The 17,435-nt window shown below is 43.4% G+C and overlaps 1 pseudogene across 1 annotated transcript; it reads left to right on the plus strand.

Annotated features, from left to right (window-relative positions):
• Positions 1 to 1,876: 1,876 nt before the first annotated feature.
• Positions 1,877 to 2,198, plus strand: LOC308266212 (anaphase-promoting complex subunit 16-like; annotated as a pseudogene). The gene has a single exon. The product of its transcript is annotated as an anaphase-promoting complex subunit 16-like (transcript).
• Positions 2,199 to 17,435: the final 15,237 nt, after the last annotated feature.

Raw genomic sequence — 17,435 nt, forward strand, 5'->3', positions numbered from 1 at the left:
TTCTGGGTATATTACCTTCCCTGCCCACCTAAAATTGGCAGCAGGGTCTCCATGATCTATTTGTTACATCCATGTTCACAGCATTATTCACAATAGCCCAGATGTAGAAACAACCTAAATACCCTACAACCAATGAAAGGATAAGCAACATGGTCATATTATGGGCTATTGGGATGTAATGCTAAGTGAACTAAGCCAGTCACCAAAAGACAAATATGGAGTGTTCACATTTCTACAGCAGATATCTATAGTAGTCAAAGCCAAGTGGGAAGAAAAAATTATATATTGGGTACAGAATTTCAGTTTTACAGAATAAAAGAGTTCTGGAAATTGGTTTTATAATTTTGTGAGTGTACTCAACAGTACTCATGGGTACACTTAAAAGTGATCAACGTGCTAAATTTTGTATGTATGTTTGAACCACAATGGGGGGGGAGAGAGAGAGAGAGAGAGAGAGAGAGAGAGAGAGAGATTGCTATGATAATAGCATTGTTAGCTTGGCCTAGCTGGAAGGAGGCCACGAGAGAAGAGGCTGGTTTCCTAACTTGAGAATATTGTTTCTACCTGCCTACACTCAAGGAAGGCGTTCAAGGATGAGGTTGCCTCCCTTATTCCAGAGGCCCGAAGGCTGCAGTGGTGATGGGCGCCAGCTCTGCATTCACGCCAGCACACTCTGCCATTGTTATTCTAGAGCACCATTAGAGGCAGTTTGGTTCAGGTGTTCAGCATCTGCCCCTGAGACAGTGCTATGCTCTTGCAAAAGACTTGGGGAACAGACCTTTTCTTTGTTAGGTGAGTGTTTTTTTTTTTTTTTTTTTTTGGTGGTACTGGGAATGGAACCCAGGGGCCCCTTCTACCTCCACACTATACTCCCAGACCTATTTTATATTTTTAAATTTGGAAACAGGGTCTCTTAAGCCAGCTGAGGCTGACTTCGAACCTGCGCGATCCTCCCATCTCAGCCTCCCAAGCGCGGGGATTACAAGCGTGTGTCACCACGCCCGGCTAGGTGAGTGATTTTAATTGCATTGCTTTCTAGTTATGCTAGTCTATGGAGAAGAGGAAAGCCATGAGACTGTTTCCCAAGGACTGTCCCCTTCACCTCCAAAATAATTCTGTATGGTAGCAGAGCTTTGGCTGACTGGCTGAGGATTGGCTTTAATCCTCTGCTTCCTGGATGAGAGCCCAGTGTTGAGTTGCTTCAGAACCCACTCAAGTGCCCGTGGCCTGCTGGGGGCTATCTCCCTCTGCCCTAGATGTGTGTTTCATGCCTTTGGAGCCCCCAACTTAGAGTGGTTATATTTACAATTTTTTTATACTTACAATGGTGCAAAATAGATATACATTCAGTTAAAACTACTTTGAATTTTGAGTTTTAATGTTTGCCTGGGCTACCAAAATGCTATAGATTCTCTTCTCTCTTCCCTCTCTCCTCTTCTCTTCTCTCTCTCTCTGTCATTCTCTCTCAATGCCTGTATATAGGCTAACAGATACATTATGAGCACATTTTAGGTAAACTATGCTAAGCTATGATGTTCAGTAAGGTAGGTGTATTAAATGTGTTTAGCCAGGTGTGGTGCTGCATGCTTGTAATCCCAGCATTCAGGATCTGAGACAGGAGGATCACAGTTCATGGACAGCCTCAGCTACTTAGTGAGGCCCCCTGCAACTTAGTGAGACCCTGCTTCAAAATAAAAATACAAAATAGGGCAGGAAGTGTAGCTCAGAGGTCAAATGCCAATGGGTTCCATCCCCAGATGGACACACACAAAAATAAATGTGGGTTGTGAACGTGGCCGCTCTGGCTGGCCCTGGGGCGGGGCCGTAGGGGAAAGTACTAAGGCCTCTCAGTGAAGAGAAATTTCTACTAGAGGAAATGGCTGCCTCTTCATCCTCTTCCTCAGCTGGTGGGGTCAGTGGAAGCTCTGTCACTGCATCTGGTTTCAGTGTCTCAGACCTTGCCCCACCACAGAAAGCCATTTCACCTACCCCAAAGGAGCTGGAGAGATGTCAGAAGATGGCTTGAGAGATTCCTCTGTGAATCCGTTTTCAGTTATCAAGTGGCATCCACACTTAAACAGGTGAAACATGATCAGCAAGTGGAAAAACTAGCTGGTTTGGTAGAAGAGCTGGAGGCTGATTAGTGGCGATTTAAACCCATGGAGCAGCTGCTAGGGTTCACACCCTCTTCAGGTTGATGTTGCCGGATGGCTCTCCTGGGGCACAGCCAGAGCAAGGCCAAGGAAGGACTTCTTTACAGCTTATACGGCCACTCACACTCACAGTTGCCACTGAACTGCTAATTCACATCCAGACTTGGTTTCTGTGCATCTCTCCACAGACCACAAATACTTAACTGTGTAATCTTGCAGAGGACATTTTTATTTGTTAAAAAAAAAAAAAGTACTGGGAATCAGATTAAGACAGTTGGTTTCAGAGAACCAGAAGGTTTAAGAGGTAATTAGAAACTTTTCACAAGCCAAGTAGGATACATGCCAGAATTGGCCAAGTGAATGCCATGAATCCTGTCAGTCATACAGAGCCTGGAAATTTTCACCATTAAATCCCAGGAGAGAATCTGTAGTTGCACATTTCTGACCTAAACATTCCTTAGATGAATGTGATTTCAACTCAGGACCTGTCCAAGTGAGGAATTTTAAAATATTTCCACCCTACTTTTAGACACCTAATTCTGTAGATTATTTTTTTAACCTCTTCTAGACATGCTCAATGCTAGCAAAAATAAAAAATAAAATTTCAAAAAAAATAAATGTGTTTAAATTACGTGTATATGTGTATATATACATATATATAATTTTGGGGAGTACTAGGGATTGAACCAAGGGCTATTCTACCACTTAGCTATACCCTCAGTCCTATATAATTTTTTATTTCAAAACAGGGTCTCACTAAGTTGCTGAAGGTCTCACCAAGTTCCTGAGACTGGCCTCAAACCTGTAATCCTCCTGTCTCAGCTTCAGAAGCACTGGGATTAGAGTCATGCACTACTATTCCTGGCTTTACTTACAATATTGTAATTAATGATGGGTGTCTTGGGACCCATCAAGAGAAGAGCCTTTGGTATTTTGTTTGCACCCCACTGATACATCCATTCACAGTTTGGTTTATCAGACATTTACAACTTGTTCTGCTGAGAGTTTAAGGGGTGCAGAGGGGCATGATAGATCTAGAGACATCATCATGTTATGGGAATGTGTCCTCTCATCCCCTCTTAGACAGCCTCTAAGCTAGGCGAGTCCTGTGCTCCCCTTCCCTCCATCTTCCAATTGGGTTCTGTCTCCTGACAAGCAGGCAGAAGGGGACCCTCCTGGAGGCACCCTCCCTGCTCCCGCTCTGCCGACCTTCCTAAGGCACGCTCCCCTGTGGGGACGGGTGGGGCTCCCCAGTCTCTGGCTCTCCAGGGCTCCTCACAGCTTGCCTTCCCTTGCCCTTCAGCCCTTCGCATGTTTGCTAAGCCCTGGGTGTTCACAATGGTTTCTTGGCTTTTTACTTCTTGCCCACACCTCTGTAATAGTTCTATTATTAAACTCTTCAATCACTCCTTCTGGTGCCATTTGATTCCTGCCAGGACTCTGATTCAGTGAATGCCAGGAGAAAAAAGTATCCCAGAGAATTAAGAGGCCGGGAAAGGATAGGGAATATACAAAATCAAAATCAAAAGTTGATTGATGTACTTAGGTTCACTGCCTCGCTGACTGGGCTTTTTAATATAAAAGGCCTGATACTTCCATTGACTTGGCTTTTTATTTTCAGTAGTCTGCAAATCTCTTAAGACACCCACTCTAAGTTCATACCATTATACCTGTCCACAGATTGGTGTATTTTGAAACCAGACATTAGAAGAGCTATTAACTGGTGACCCAATCCAAAAGGAAAATAGTAGTAGTAGTAGTAGTAGTAGTAGTAGTAGTAGTAAGTAGTAGTGATAGTAAAATATCTTTTTTTTTCTTTTGGTACTTAGTGTTGAACCCAGGGGCATTATACTTCCAAGCTACACCCCCAACCTTTATTTATTTATTTAGTTATTTATTTAAACAGAGTCTTGCAAGGTTGCTGAGGGTCTTGCTAAAGTGCTGAGGCTGTCCTTGAACAAGTGATTCTCCTGTCTCAGCCTCCCAAGTACTGGGAATATAGGTATATACCAACAGCACCTGGCTTGTGGTAAATAGTTCATCTATCATCTCACTGAATCCTCATAACAACTCTATAAAGCAAACAATTTTATACATGAGGAAATAAAACTGAGAGGCTAATTGTCTGTGTGTGTGTGTGTGTGTGTGTGTGTGTGTGTGTGTGTGTGTGAGACTAGGGATTGAACCCAGGGAAATTCTACCTCTGAGCTAAAACCCCTAGCCCTTTATCATTTTTTAAATTTTGAAATAGGGTCTTACCAAGTTGTGGGGGATGTCACTAAGTTGCTGAAACTGGACATGAACCTGTGATCTTCCTGTCTTTGCCTCCCAAGTAGTAGGATTACATGCATGTACCACCACACCCAGCTAAGGCTAAACATTTGCTCACGATTTTACAGATAAAAGTTGAACCCAGGCCTTCTGATGTCTGAGTGAGTTCTTAACCATTGCATGAATAACTCATATCTAGTTCCAGTACTATTGGGGGAATAGGAGGTGATTTGGGGACCATGTACAGGTCAAGAGTTGGGTGTTTTTTTTTTTGTTTTTTTTTTCCGGTACTGGAGTTTGAACACAGAGGCATTTTTATCTCTGAGCTATACCCCTAGCCCTATTTTATTCTTCATTTGGAAACAGGGTGTTACTAAGTTTCAGAGGGCCCCACTAAGTAACTGAAGCTGGGCCCTAACCTCCGATCCTCCTGTCTCAGCCTCCCAAGTACTAGAATTTTAAGTGTACACCACCATGCCCAGCTTAAGAGTTTTATTTGATTAGTTATGTATTTATATTTAAGATTGTTCTCTATTTATGACATGTGGTAACTGATTTTTAATTTTCAATACTGATATGGTTTCCATTTCAAAATAAATGTAATAAAAACAAGTAAATACATTAAAAATGTAAAAGAACTATGTAGGCTGAGTGTAGACATGACCAAAATTATGACCGAAATTTGGAGTTTACCGTATCACTCCACACAGGCTTTCAGTCCCAAGTGTCCATACAAGAGTACTAGAAACTAAACATTTAAATATATACATATCTAAATAGGTGTGATGGCACATGCTTATAATCCTAGTAATTGGGAGGTTGAGACCAGGAGGATTGAAGGTTTGAGGCCAGTCCTCGCAACTCAGTGAGACCTTCCACAGTAAGACCCTGTTTCAATACAAAGAACAAAACAAAACAAAAAAATAGGCCTCAGGGGTGTAGCTTGGGTTTAACTTCTAGTACCAATTATATATATATAATCTTCTTCCAAATGTCTTTCTTGGTTAACTCACCCATAATTTGCCCATGACACAGTTTTTTTTGCATCCAGGGTTTCCTCACCACCCACGGGCTGACCTGGAGCCAACGCAGATCTGATTTGGAGGTATCGTGGGCTGGTGTGTAACTTCCTAGCTGAGGGAGCTGTAGCAGTGGGAGTAGAGTTCAAATCACCAATAGGAAAGGAAAATCACAGCTTTCCCCCTGCACAGACTAGAGCTCTTTCAGCTGTGTTTGAATTGAACCAGTGCACCTGTACCTGGGGGTTCCTACCCCAGGAGACAGCCATGTAACAGCCCTGCCCCTTTCCAAACGATGGTCATTGCAGTTCTAGAAAACCAAATGTTGCTTCTCAATGGGATAAGACCAGAGCCCCAGGCCCCAAAGTGAGGCACAAATACCCCCATGGAGCAGTGGCTCCCACCTTTCCTGGCTGCTCACAAAATGTGCCACCCTAACACCACTCTCCTTAACCCAACACCACCCCCTCCTGAAACTTAAGGCTCTTTCTAGTTCCATCCAGGTCTAAGGCAGCAGGTCAACAGACTGCTTCGGCCACACCCTGGAGGCCAGCAGGGGCTATCCTGGGTTGCTCTCAGCTTTTGGTCTAGGCTGTGATACCCCTGGTATTGGCCACTGGGCTTCCAATTAGTCCTGTCTTGTTAAAGACTTGGCTGACCAGTGAGAGAGTGGGATGAAGTCTTTTGCTTATTCTAACTCACTGTCTGCCTCAAGGGCGGGCTCCAGCACTGACCACTTGTTCCTAGGCTGACCCTTGAGTCACGGCCCCTCAGAATTAAGAGACCCAATACATGAATGGGTCAGACCATACACATGGACAAAACTTGACTTACAATCTGCAGCACGGAACCTGCCCAGGAAACCATCCACTCTTCTCTACAGTAAATAGCCCAGGAAGCCAGCCCATCGTTAAGAATGGCTGGAAGCCAGGTGGCTATCTTTAGCAATAATCCCAGACAAACTGAAACTTCCTAGCAATCAGCTCCAAACAGTTAGGACTGATTGATAACTGACAGCTTCCCCGATTCTTTTGTCCCCATTTCCAAATGAGAATTAGCCACAGAAAGCCAGATATGTACTGCCCTGCCCAACTACACAGAATGCCCCACGTGTACTTTCTCTCTGGCAGCTTCCCCAGGCCAGCAACCCACCAGGGCACACCTGAGGCCTCTTTCCTACTCTAGGACTTTCCTGCTCCCCTGCCTGCGCTGGAGTCTCTGCCCAGACACAAGTGGCAGTGGCCAGCTTCCTCGCTTGAGAAAGATCAGCTTTGCTTTTTGCATTTAGTTGATCCTTGTTTATTTCCACAGAACCTACAGCCTGCTTATCTTCCTACGTACACCCCTCAGCGTCCAGCTGAGTGATCAGATTCCGAACCTGGGCTTCTGTAGTGTGGACAAGATATCTTCCTCTGCTGTTGGGTGGGGGGAGGGCTGCAGAGTGTGTGGCAGAAGCCTCACGCAGAGCTGGGGACCTCAGGGCTCTCCCTAGTGAGACACATGGATACTCGCTGCTCAAGAGCCAGAGGCCAGGCGGGACTGTTAGTGGGTATCAGCTCTGGTTTCTGCTCTATTTCCCAGTCCCATCCTCCCCATGAGGGTTGTGGTCTATCCCTACTTTTGTAAAACCCTCCTTCTCAGGGATTAGAGTCTAATTTATGAACCTGAGCCCACGGTTCTAATCCCAAGTGGAAGAATTTCTTCTCTACTTGCTGCCTGTCTACATGACCCAGTTCTCAGCCTGACTGTCCTTAGTCCACTTTTCTCTGCCTCCAGGGAGCTGCTTAGCCCGCCCTTCCTTCCTTCCTTCCTTCCTTCCTTCCTTCCTTCCTTCCTTCCTTCCTTCCTCCCTCCCTCCCTTCCCTCCTCTCCCCTCCCCTCCTCCCTCCCTCCCTCCCTTCCTTCCTCCCTCCCTCCCCCTCCCTCCCTTCCTCCCTTCCTTCCTTCCTTCCTTCTTTCCTTCCTTCTTCCTTCTTCCCATTTTAAAATGTATTTTTATTGGCACTCTGTAATTATGCATCCTATTGAGGTTTAGTGTGATAGAAACACACGCACACATTGCACCTGGTGTGTTTCCCTCCAGGTCCCACCCGCTCCCTCCACACCCTGTTCTCAGTACTGAAATTGGTATTGCCAACTTCACCTATGTACCTGGGATTGTTTGAACTGTTTCGTGTGGAATATACACATAATGGATTTTATCTTTCCATAAAGAAGAATAAAATCGTGTCATTTTCAGGAAAATAGATGGAACTAGAGAATATTCTGTTAAGTGAGCTCAGTCGATCTCAGAGAGTAAAAGGTCATATGATATTTTTCTCATATGTGGAAGCTAGAGAGAAATTGGAAACAAACGAGACTTGAGATAAATGAGGAAAGAGACCAGGAGAACAGTGGAAGGGGACTTGGGAGGAGGTGGGAGGGGCAAAGGAAGACTTGATGAAGCCCTTTTCTTTCTTTCTCCCTCCCTTCCTTCCTTCCTGTCTTCTTCATACTCTGGACTGAATCCAGAAGCATTCTACCTCTGAGCTAGACCCCAGCCCTATTTTATGACACAGAGTCTCACTAAGTTGCTGAAGTTTGCCGTGAACGTGTGATCCTCTTATCTCAGCCTCTCAAATACTGGGATTACAGATGTTTGCCACTTTTTAAACCCCCATCCTAGCCCACATTAGAGTGCTGCCTCTATCGGATGCTTGACCAGCCAGCGACCTTCTCCCAAGCCACCTAACACATTGATACTGGGATCCTTCAGTCACACTCCCAGGTCTGGGCGTCTGCAAGATTTTTGAGCTGACTGAGAAGTGACCACACGATGGCACTGCAGAGCTGCTAATGCTTTTGTAGAGTTGAGAAGCTGCAAAACCCCAGGGATTCAAGATCTATATTTTCCTGTTTTTGTGACTGTTAGAAAACTGAAAGCTGGTAATGGTCAACAACCCTCAGAAAATCTTAATATTATTTTGCCAAGGATTCTCCCTAATCAATGGCCCTTTACGTTGGACACTCGTCCAGCATGGGCTCTCCCTCCAGCACACGGCCCGCTGCCCGGCGCTGTCTTTTCTTTGCACTCAACACATGCTCATTGCTGTCCAAGAGAGTCTGCCAGTTGCTATCAACACAAAGATAGACCCACAGAGACGTATGGAAGTTTAAAAAACGCCTTATCTAAGCGTGAACGAAATGATTCCTCCTTTTGTTTTGGTCCATCGTTATGCTGAATTAACAGAAACTCTCTCCCTCTTCACACACATAGTTGGGCAAATGATAGGCACAAATGAAAACTGCCCATATCTAGAAAAATCCCTCGCCTGCCCTGGCTGATTAGGCATTACACTTTTATACAGCATGGACAAAGTTGCCGGGTAATCATACAAACATTTGGTATTTTCATTCACCCTTTCTTTGGCCGATTCAAATTCTTTGGAATTGGTTTTTTTTTCTTTTTCTGTGAAAGCTCTTAAAAACAGAGCACTGGGGGATTTATTGGACTGCTTATTTTTTAATGTGGCAGCACAATGGCCCGTGTTTGAAAAGCAGCCTAGCACGGTGGAGAAAATACATCAGGACCAAGTGGTGGTGGGGGCCACCTAAATCCTGGCTCAGATGCTTTCTATTTATTTGCCCTTCAGTTTGCTTATCTGTAAAATGGAATAAAGACTCTTGACTTCTAAAATTGTTTGGGGGATTAAATGAGGCACTATGTTACGCATAACAGGTGCTCTGTGATGAATACTTAGTTTTCCTGCATAGAGTAGATGACCACAGCATATGACCAACAAGCAACTGGGAGATTAGGAAAGATCCCCAAGCTCCTTTGGAAACACCAGGTCATGTTTAAGACATCTCAACCCGGCCCGATTGTTTGTGCAATAGACGAATTAAAAAAAGATAAGCCAAGCTTTCCAGGCCCCAGTGTCTCTGTTTGCAATGTTGATGGTCATAGCCTATGCCTGTGTGAGCAATAAGCAAGATAATAAGTGTGTTAGGAGTTAACCCGTGTCCCTCCAAAAGTGTTGAAGTCATAACCCCCAGGACTTGTGCGGTGCCCTTATTTGGAAGTGTAGTCATTGCAGATGATAAGGTTGAAATGAGGTCATTAGGGAGGGCTCTACTCCAATACAACTAATGTCCCTATGAAAAGGGGAAACTTGGACACAGAGAGACGTGTGAGAAAGATGTAAGGATGAAGGCAGAGATGGAGATGATGTATATATAAGCCAGGAATGCCAAAGACCACCCGAAACAGCAACAGCAACAGCAACAACAACAACAACAACAACAACAGACTGTCCCTCAGAGTCCTCAGGAGGAACCAACTCTACTGCCACCTTGATGTTGCTCTATAATCTCCAGAACTGTCAGATGACACATTTTGGTTGCTTTAGCCATCCAAATGGTGGTGCTTTATGGCACCACAGTAACAGATCCAGAGTGGATGCCTGTAACCCAGTGCATGGTACCTAGTAAGCCTTCAGTCAATGTAAAAACTATTGCTGTTGACACTAGCAAGTGAGCATTCTCACCTTTTCTTTCTTTCTTTCTTTTTTTTTTTTTTGGTGGTACTGGGGTTCCTGGAAGCCCTTCTACCTCCGGGCTACACTCCCAGACCTATTTTTATATTTTTATTTGGAAACAGGGTCTCCTAAGCCAGCGCACGCAGCTGGCTTCGAACCTGCATGATCCTCCTGTCTCTGCCTCCCAAGCGCGGGGATTATAAGCGTGCGCCACCACGCCCAGCAGCATTCTCACCTTTTCTAACACCAGCTCCTTGGTGTGGAAATAGTCTCAGCCAGCTTCTCCTTCCTGCTTACTAGAACTCTCTTCTCACTGTGATGCTTATACGCGTGCAGAGAAATGAACAAAGGCAGGTTTTAATCAAGTTGCTGTTCAGATTTTTATACAACCTAAACATCTTGAACAGAGATCACTAAAGACAAAGTCTCATGTAAAAAAGAATGGTTTTCTACAAGGTAAGGTGCAACCAGACAACATCCATGATTAAACTGCAAGATATTCAGGCAGGTATGGGGCCGAGGCTGGCAGGAGTCCAGCTGGCAGCAGCAGAGCAGGGCATCCTCACCTCACCAGCTCTTCAAGCATCTCTGGGGAGTGGATGTTCGCTTCATAAAAAGCACAAGGTTCACAGCAGGGCTCCTGGGTGGCTGCCGTTTTTATGCTTGTTCTGTGACAGCACAAAGGAAGCAGTTTTATTCTCTCTGTTCTTGATATGAACTGATGACAACCCTGCAGAAGTCTCGTGGAACTGATCCGGCCTGTCACTCGAATCTGGGTCTTGACGTTCTTCCGAACCGTCTCTAAGCCAGCAGAGTCTCTAAAGGCACCTGCCCAGCAGAGAAGGTAGGGCAGCTCCTAACTCCTAGAAGCCGTGCAGTGAGAAGCATTTGTTGTAAGAATAAGTGAGCTGCCAAAACTAAGATGTATTTTAATAATGATTCTAGGGCATCAAGGTCATTAGTGCCGCCTCCCGAGAAAATAGGAAAAGTGAAAGTTAGAAAGTGGTGGTGGTCTCGCTTTCTGGAGATATTAACATGACAAGCATTGCCTTCCTCTCATACATTCTATCTACAAACAATCCCTAGAAATGAACTGTCTGGAGTACTTTATTTCTTAATTAATCCAGTTTTGCTACTTGGTATAAATAGGATGATGTTCAGGCTGAATGAAAGCACAGGAAAGTTTAGGGATACAATCCAAGGAGGAGTTGCAACTCCCTCCACATCTGCTGCTCTATTTTGCTGTAAATTAGATTTTAAAATTAATTTAATTTTTCATTTAAAATCGTTCGGCTCTCCTCCGCCTCTTTCTCTTCTCTCCGGAAGCTGGCCCTTCCGTCTGTGTCCCTGGTCCCTCCCTAGGGGCTGAACACCACTTTCTGAATCACCTGATGTTTCTTCTATCATTTTTCATCTCTTAAGACAGGTAATGTTTTTGTAAGAAGAATGCAATGCCAGTGGATAAGACTGGCCTAGGTCGATAGGGATATGAAAAAGCAAAGCTCTCTTCCCTGCTGGTGGTGATGCAGAGACTCCACCCTGCTACTGGCTTCTTTCTGTTGAGCTCCACCCTTGTGTGACACACAAATACTCCAGGTCACAACAGTATACAACTGGACACTCGGCACCTTCGTTTCTCCATCTGGAACACTGACACATATCATGGGATAACTGTCCCACAGAGCTATTTTGAGGGACCACATTTCGTGTATTTCTTAATACTCAGCTTTCCACCAAACATGATTTTGATCAGCTAACCACAGATACCACCCAAGATAAGAATTGCAAAATAAAATCAAGGAACAGGACCAAAGAAATTACACATAATAGTTGAATGTCTGGAAAGCCAAGACTAAGTTAAGAAAAATATGTTCAGAGGTCATACAGGGGTTTTTATAAGTAAGTTTTAAATATGACTCTGACATTTTTGAAAGTTCAAAAGTCAAGGGTCAGTTCTAGGGTTTTCATGATCAGGGAGAAGAATAAGTCAGTCTGTCCCTTTTTCTTTACAGTACTAGAAATTAACCAGGAGATATTCTACCATTGAGCTATATCCTCAGCCCTCTCCCCTCCTTTTTTGAAAAATTTGAGACAGGGTCTCACTAAGTTGCTGAGGCTAGCCTCCTACCTCAGCCTCCCAAGTTGCAGGAGTTACAGGCATGCACCGGGGCAGTCAGCAATCAGAGTGAGATTTCTAAGAGATGATAGGTGGAACCTGAATGTCCTTCATCTCACTAGCTTGTGCATACAATGAGGTGGCGGTTTCATGAATACTGAGCTTTCCTAACTGCTAAGGCCCACTGTCAATCTTATCTGCCATTGACTGCTCTTCTCCACTTCCCTGTGTCTTCATCCTCCAATCACAGCACAAATAGTAACAATAACAACAGCTGCAAAGCAGAAACAGCTTCCCACAGATGCTGATTTGTGCAATATCATGGGCAGGTGATGCTCGCCAGTCCTCACTAGTTATATGCAACCAGATTCAGGATTCTATTGGGCTTTCTAGATCTTATCCCTATAAAACTGACCTAATGCAAAGTCCTACAAGTGTAACATGTTATCCATGTATCACATATTTTGTGTGTGTTTGTGGTGCTGGGGATTGAACCCAGGGGCATTCTATTTCTGACCTACACCCCAGCCCTTTTTATTTTTTATTTTGAAACAGGGTCTCACTACATTGCTGAGAAGTGTGGGACAGTATATTTTTATTCAAATACCTTCATTTTACTTAATCATGACAATTTTCTTACATAATTAACCTTTTTGGCTTAATATCCTTTTAATGGCTATGCAATTTCTGACATTTGAAAAATTTTACTGAGGTATATTTGTACATCTTTATGGGAAACATTATGGTAAGGCCATACATGTTTACAGTGTATAATAATCAAATCAAGCAATAGGCATTTTCATTTCTTCAAACATTAATCATTTTTATGTGTTGGGAATTTTATACTCTTCTTTTCCAATCATTCTGAAATATATCATAAACCAGGAGTGGTGAGCATAATTGTAATCCCAGTACTTGGGAGGCTGCAACAGGAGGATCACAGATTCATAGCCAGCTTCATCAACTTAGTGAAACCTGTTTTAATACAAAAAGTAAAATAGAGCTGGGCATGTATCTCAGAGGTAGAATGCTCTTGGATTCTGGTCTCAGTCTCTCTCTCTCTCTCTCTCTCTCTCTCTCTCTCTCCCTCTCTCTCTCTCTCTCTCTCACACACACACACACACACACACACACACACACACACACACAAGAATTAAGCTGGGGGTGGTACACACATGTACACTTGTAGTTCCAGTGCTTGAGGCTGAGACAGGAGGATCATAGGTTCACAGCCAGGCTCAGAAATTTAGTGAGAGACTCCGCAACTTAGTGAGATCCTGTTTCAAAGTAAAAAATAAAATAGGGCTGGGGGTATTGTTCAGAAGTAGAATGTCCCTAGGTTCAACCTCCAGTAACACACACACACACACACACACACACACACACACACACACACACACCACATATACATTACTGATTATTTTAATCAATAATTACCCTACTATGCTATAGAAAAAGCAGTACTAATTTCTCCCTCTAACTATGCTTTGTGGCCACTTTTTAAACATTTCTAAGGCCCCCTTCTTTGTCCTTTCCAGTCTCTTCCTTTCTTTTATGAGATCAACTTTTTTAGTTTACACAAATGAGTGATATTTATCTTTCTGAGTCTGGCTTATTTCACTTAGCAAAATGACTTCCAGTTTCATCCATGTTGCTGAAAAGAAAAGAATTTTTGGCCGGGCGTGGTGGCGCACGCTTGTAATCCCAGCATTCAAGAGGCTGAGACTGGAGAATCGCGGTTCGTGGACAGCCTCAAATACTTATTGAGGCCCTCTGCAACTCAGTGATACCCAGTTTCAAAATAAAGAATAAAAAATAGGGCAGGGGTTATAGCTCAGAGTTCAAATGCCCCTGGGTTCTATCCCCAGACACCCCCCAAAAAAGAATTTTTTTTATATGGAGGTTGAACCCAAAGTTACCTCTGAGTTACACCCCCAGCCATATTTTATTTTTTAATTTTGAAATAGGGTTTCACCAAATTGCTGAGAGTTTTGTTAAGCTGTTAAGGCTGGACTCTAACTTGCAGTCCTCCTTTCTCAGCCTCCCAAGTACAGGTGTATGCCACCACACCCAATTTCATTCGTGTGTATATGTATGTGTGTGTGTGTGTGTGTGTGTGTGTGTGTATGTGTGTGTGTGTGTGTGTGTTACAAGGTATACTCCTATCCCTATTTTATTTTTTATTTTGAAACAGGGTTTTACTAAGTTGCTGAGACAGACTGTGAATCTGTGATCCTCCTGTTTTAGCCTCCTAAGTACTAAAATTATAACTGTGTGTCCCCATACCCAGATCCAGCTGCCTTCTTAATGGCTGGATGATATTCCATTGTGTGTACTGGTATTACATTTTCCTTATCCATTTTTCCAGTGGAAGGCATCTAGGTGAATTCCATATTTTACTTGTTGTGAACAGTACTGGAATAAACTAAACATGGGAGTGCAAGTATATCATGTAGTAATGATTCTAATTCTTTGGATAAAAACCCAGTGGTGGGATTGCTGGATCATATGGTAGTTCTAATGTCAGCTTTGTGGAGAACCTCCACACTGTGTTCCCCTATCCCTGTACTATTTGCATTCCCCTTTCTCTGTATCCTCAGAAGCACTTGCTTCTGATGCTGGCCATTGTAACAGGTGAGATGACGTCTCACTGTGGGTTAGACTTGCATTTCCCTGATGGTCAGTGAGATTGAGAACTTTTTTCATATACTTCTTCTTGGCCATTTGTATGTATTCTTTTAAAAAGTGTGTATTTCATGCTTTAGCCATTTTTAAATTGAGTTATTTATATATATACTGTGTGTTCAGCATTTTTAGTTTCTTGTATATTCTAGACAGTCATATTTTGACTTATGGATATTCTGCAATTTTAGTTATTTCTCTTACTATTTACAACATAGGTTGGCTTTCATTTTTCACTAGTTTAAATAATATGGCATTGAAAACTGAATATAAATTTTGTTTATGTTCATGTGCTTAGAAGAGATTCTGAAACTCTTTTCTCCCAAGTTGTTCAGGGAAATATATTTGCGTAAACACTGCTATTTTCTGTTTTTTCATTAGTGACCCTGGATAAAGGTAAGCATGGTTATCAACTATTAGTGTGCTGATTTTCCTTTTATGATGTTAATAACCCAGTCATTTCTACTACTTAAGCCTTGTGACCACCTTCTGAATTGCATCTTTGTCCTAGACAGGCTAACAATGCACAGCCCCTCCATCCTGCCCCCAGAAGTCTGAGTACTCCAGACAGTCCCGTGGCAGGCTAAAAGGAACTCTGAAAGAGCCAGGATTGATGGGGTCTGATCAGGAGTGCGCTCTTTAGGTGGAAAGGATGAAAGGTAAGTGCATCTTTATGATAGCTTTTTGTGACCCTGAACACCTATTGACCTAACCAATCCCTTGGGTCTGTGCCCCTGGTAAGCCTCTGATGAGTACTCTGGACTCTAATACACACTCAAGGACATGCTGATTATATAAACACAGTGTGGGGCAGCAGGTCATCCTTTCTTCTTGCTGCCTGAAATATTCCATTAGGTCTGGCACAGTGAGTGGAGCATGCCTGTGGCTACTTGGGAGGTTGAGGCAGGAAGACCGTGAGTTTGATATCAGCCTTGGTAACATAGCCAGACCCTTCAATGGAAAGAAAGAAAGAAGGAAAGAAAGAAAGAAAGAAAGAAAGAAAGAAAGAAAGAAAGAAAATAAAGAATGACCAGATAATAAAATATTCTATTAGAAGAAGAGATACGTATTTTTTCCATGGATTCCCAAGTTAACTGGCTTGCCATCCCCTTTTTAGAAAAATAATTAGTCAGCACCCTCTGGGTGCTTCCATTACCCCTTTGTTTTTATTCAGTGTTCCCAAATTATACTAGAGGCTACCTCTCCCCCCTCCCAGGGACAGGCTCCCTGACTTTGGGACTCTATGTGCACTTAGTCCAATACATCATTTAGCAATGCCAACTTTCATAGCAGGAGAGACAGCTTATCTTAATGCTTGTTTAGAGGTATTCTTTTCCCAGCTAATACCAAAGTGATTGGAGATTTTAAACTGAGCTTAATAGCTGGGTGTGGTAGTGCATGCTTGTAATCCCAGCACTTGGGAGGCGGAGACAGGAGGATAGCACAGATTTGAAGCCAGCCTTGCTGGCTTAAGAGACCCTGCAAATAAAATAAAATTATATATATATAATATAATATTTATATACTTTATATATATATTATATATATATATATATATATATATATATATATATAGAGAGAGAGAGAGAGAGAGAGAGAGAGAGGGAGGGTGTAGCCCGGAGGTAGAAGTGTTCCATCCCCAGTACCCCCCCCCACACACACACACACAAAAGATTGAGCTTTATAGAGATTACCATAGGGGCTAAAGACTTGAAGCTGGTTATGGGTCCAGATGTGCACTGTTGCCTGGGGTTTCCAGCTGAAGATGGGATGGGGGTTGAAGGATGTGTATAGTAACACACAGCCAAAAGTCCAGGATGGAGCTCAAGGTGGTCGTGTGGCCCAAAAGCGGGCTAGGAAGGTCTGAACACCAAGCGTCCAGTTCTATGTTGAGAAATTTCATGGGTTACAATTCCTTGAAAGAGTGATTGGCTTCTGGCAGGAAAGAAGTCCTTAGAGAGTTGGGGGTACTGAAGTGATCCTGGAAGCTGCCTACCCCAGGCATGACGTGAGCACGGAGGCAAGAGCAGTGTGGAAAGGAGTGGAGGTAACTGAGAACACACCTCGGTTCACAGCCAACGAGTTCATTCTGCAGCTCTGGCATTTTTTGTTTGAGAATAAAAGGAACTCTGCGTCTGGAAATAGATGACAGGCAGGATTAAAGTAACCTTTTATTAATTAATAGCATGAACTTTAAGTAAGTGATACACACACTTAGCTGTAGCCCAAACACTGTGGTTAAAAAAAAATAATCACACGGCCAGCAACCTTGGCCAATATATTTTTTTAAATAAGGCTATTAAATACTGCCAACAGTTTGTGATGTTGGGCCAAATTGCTCTGGAAATCATGGTACAGAACACAAGACCATGTTTTGGGGAAAGACTAGAGATGGCAGGCGAGCAGTCCATACAGCGCCTGAGTATTTGGAGCCAGCTGAGGCTGTGTGACACGTGTTATGTCTTCTGTGGAGGGTCTCACCTCTGCCTTTGCGGGCTTGGGGGGAGGGCAGCACTGGGCGGAGTGGGACTTCTCAATTGGAGTCAGGGAAGCCAAGCCCTGGGCTCTGCCTTTCAAACCTGAAGAATATATCTCAGAACTTAAGTTGGGAAATTCTTCCAGCTTAACCTTTGGCTTCAGTAAGTGCCAATGATCTTTTCCAAGAGCCAAAGTCAGC

Source organism: Muscardinus avellanarius, assembly GCF_963383645.1.
Source record: "Muscardinus avellanarius genome assembly, chromosome: 8".
NCBI lineage: Eukaryota > Metazoa > Chordata > Mammalia > Rodentia > Gliridae > Muscardinus > Muscardinus avellanarius.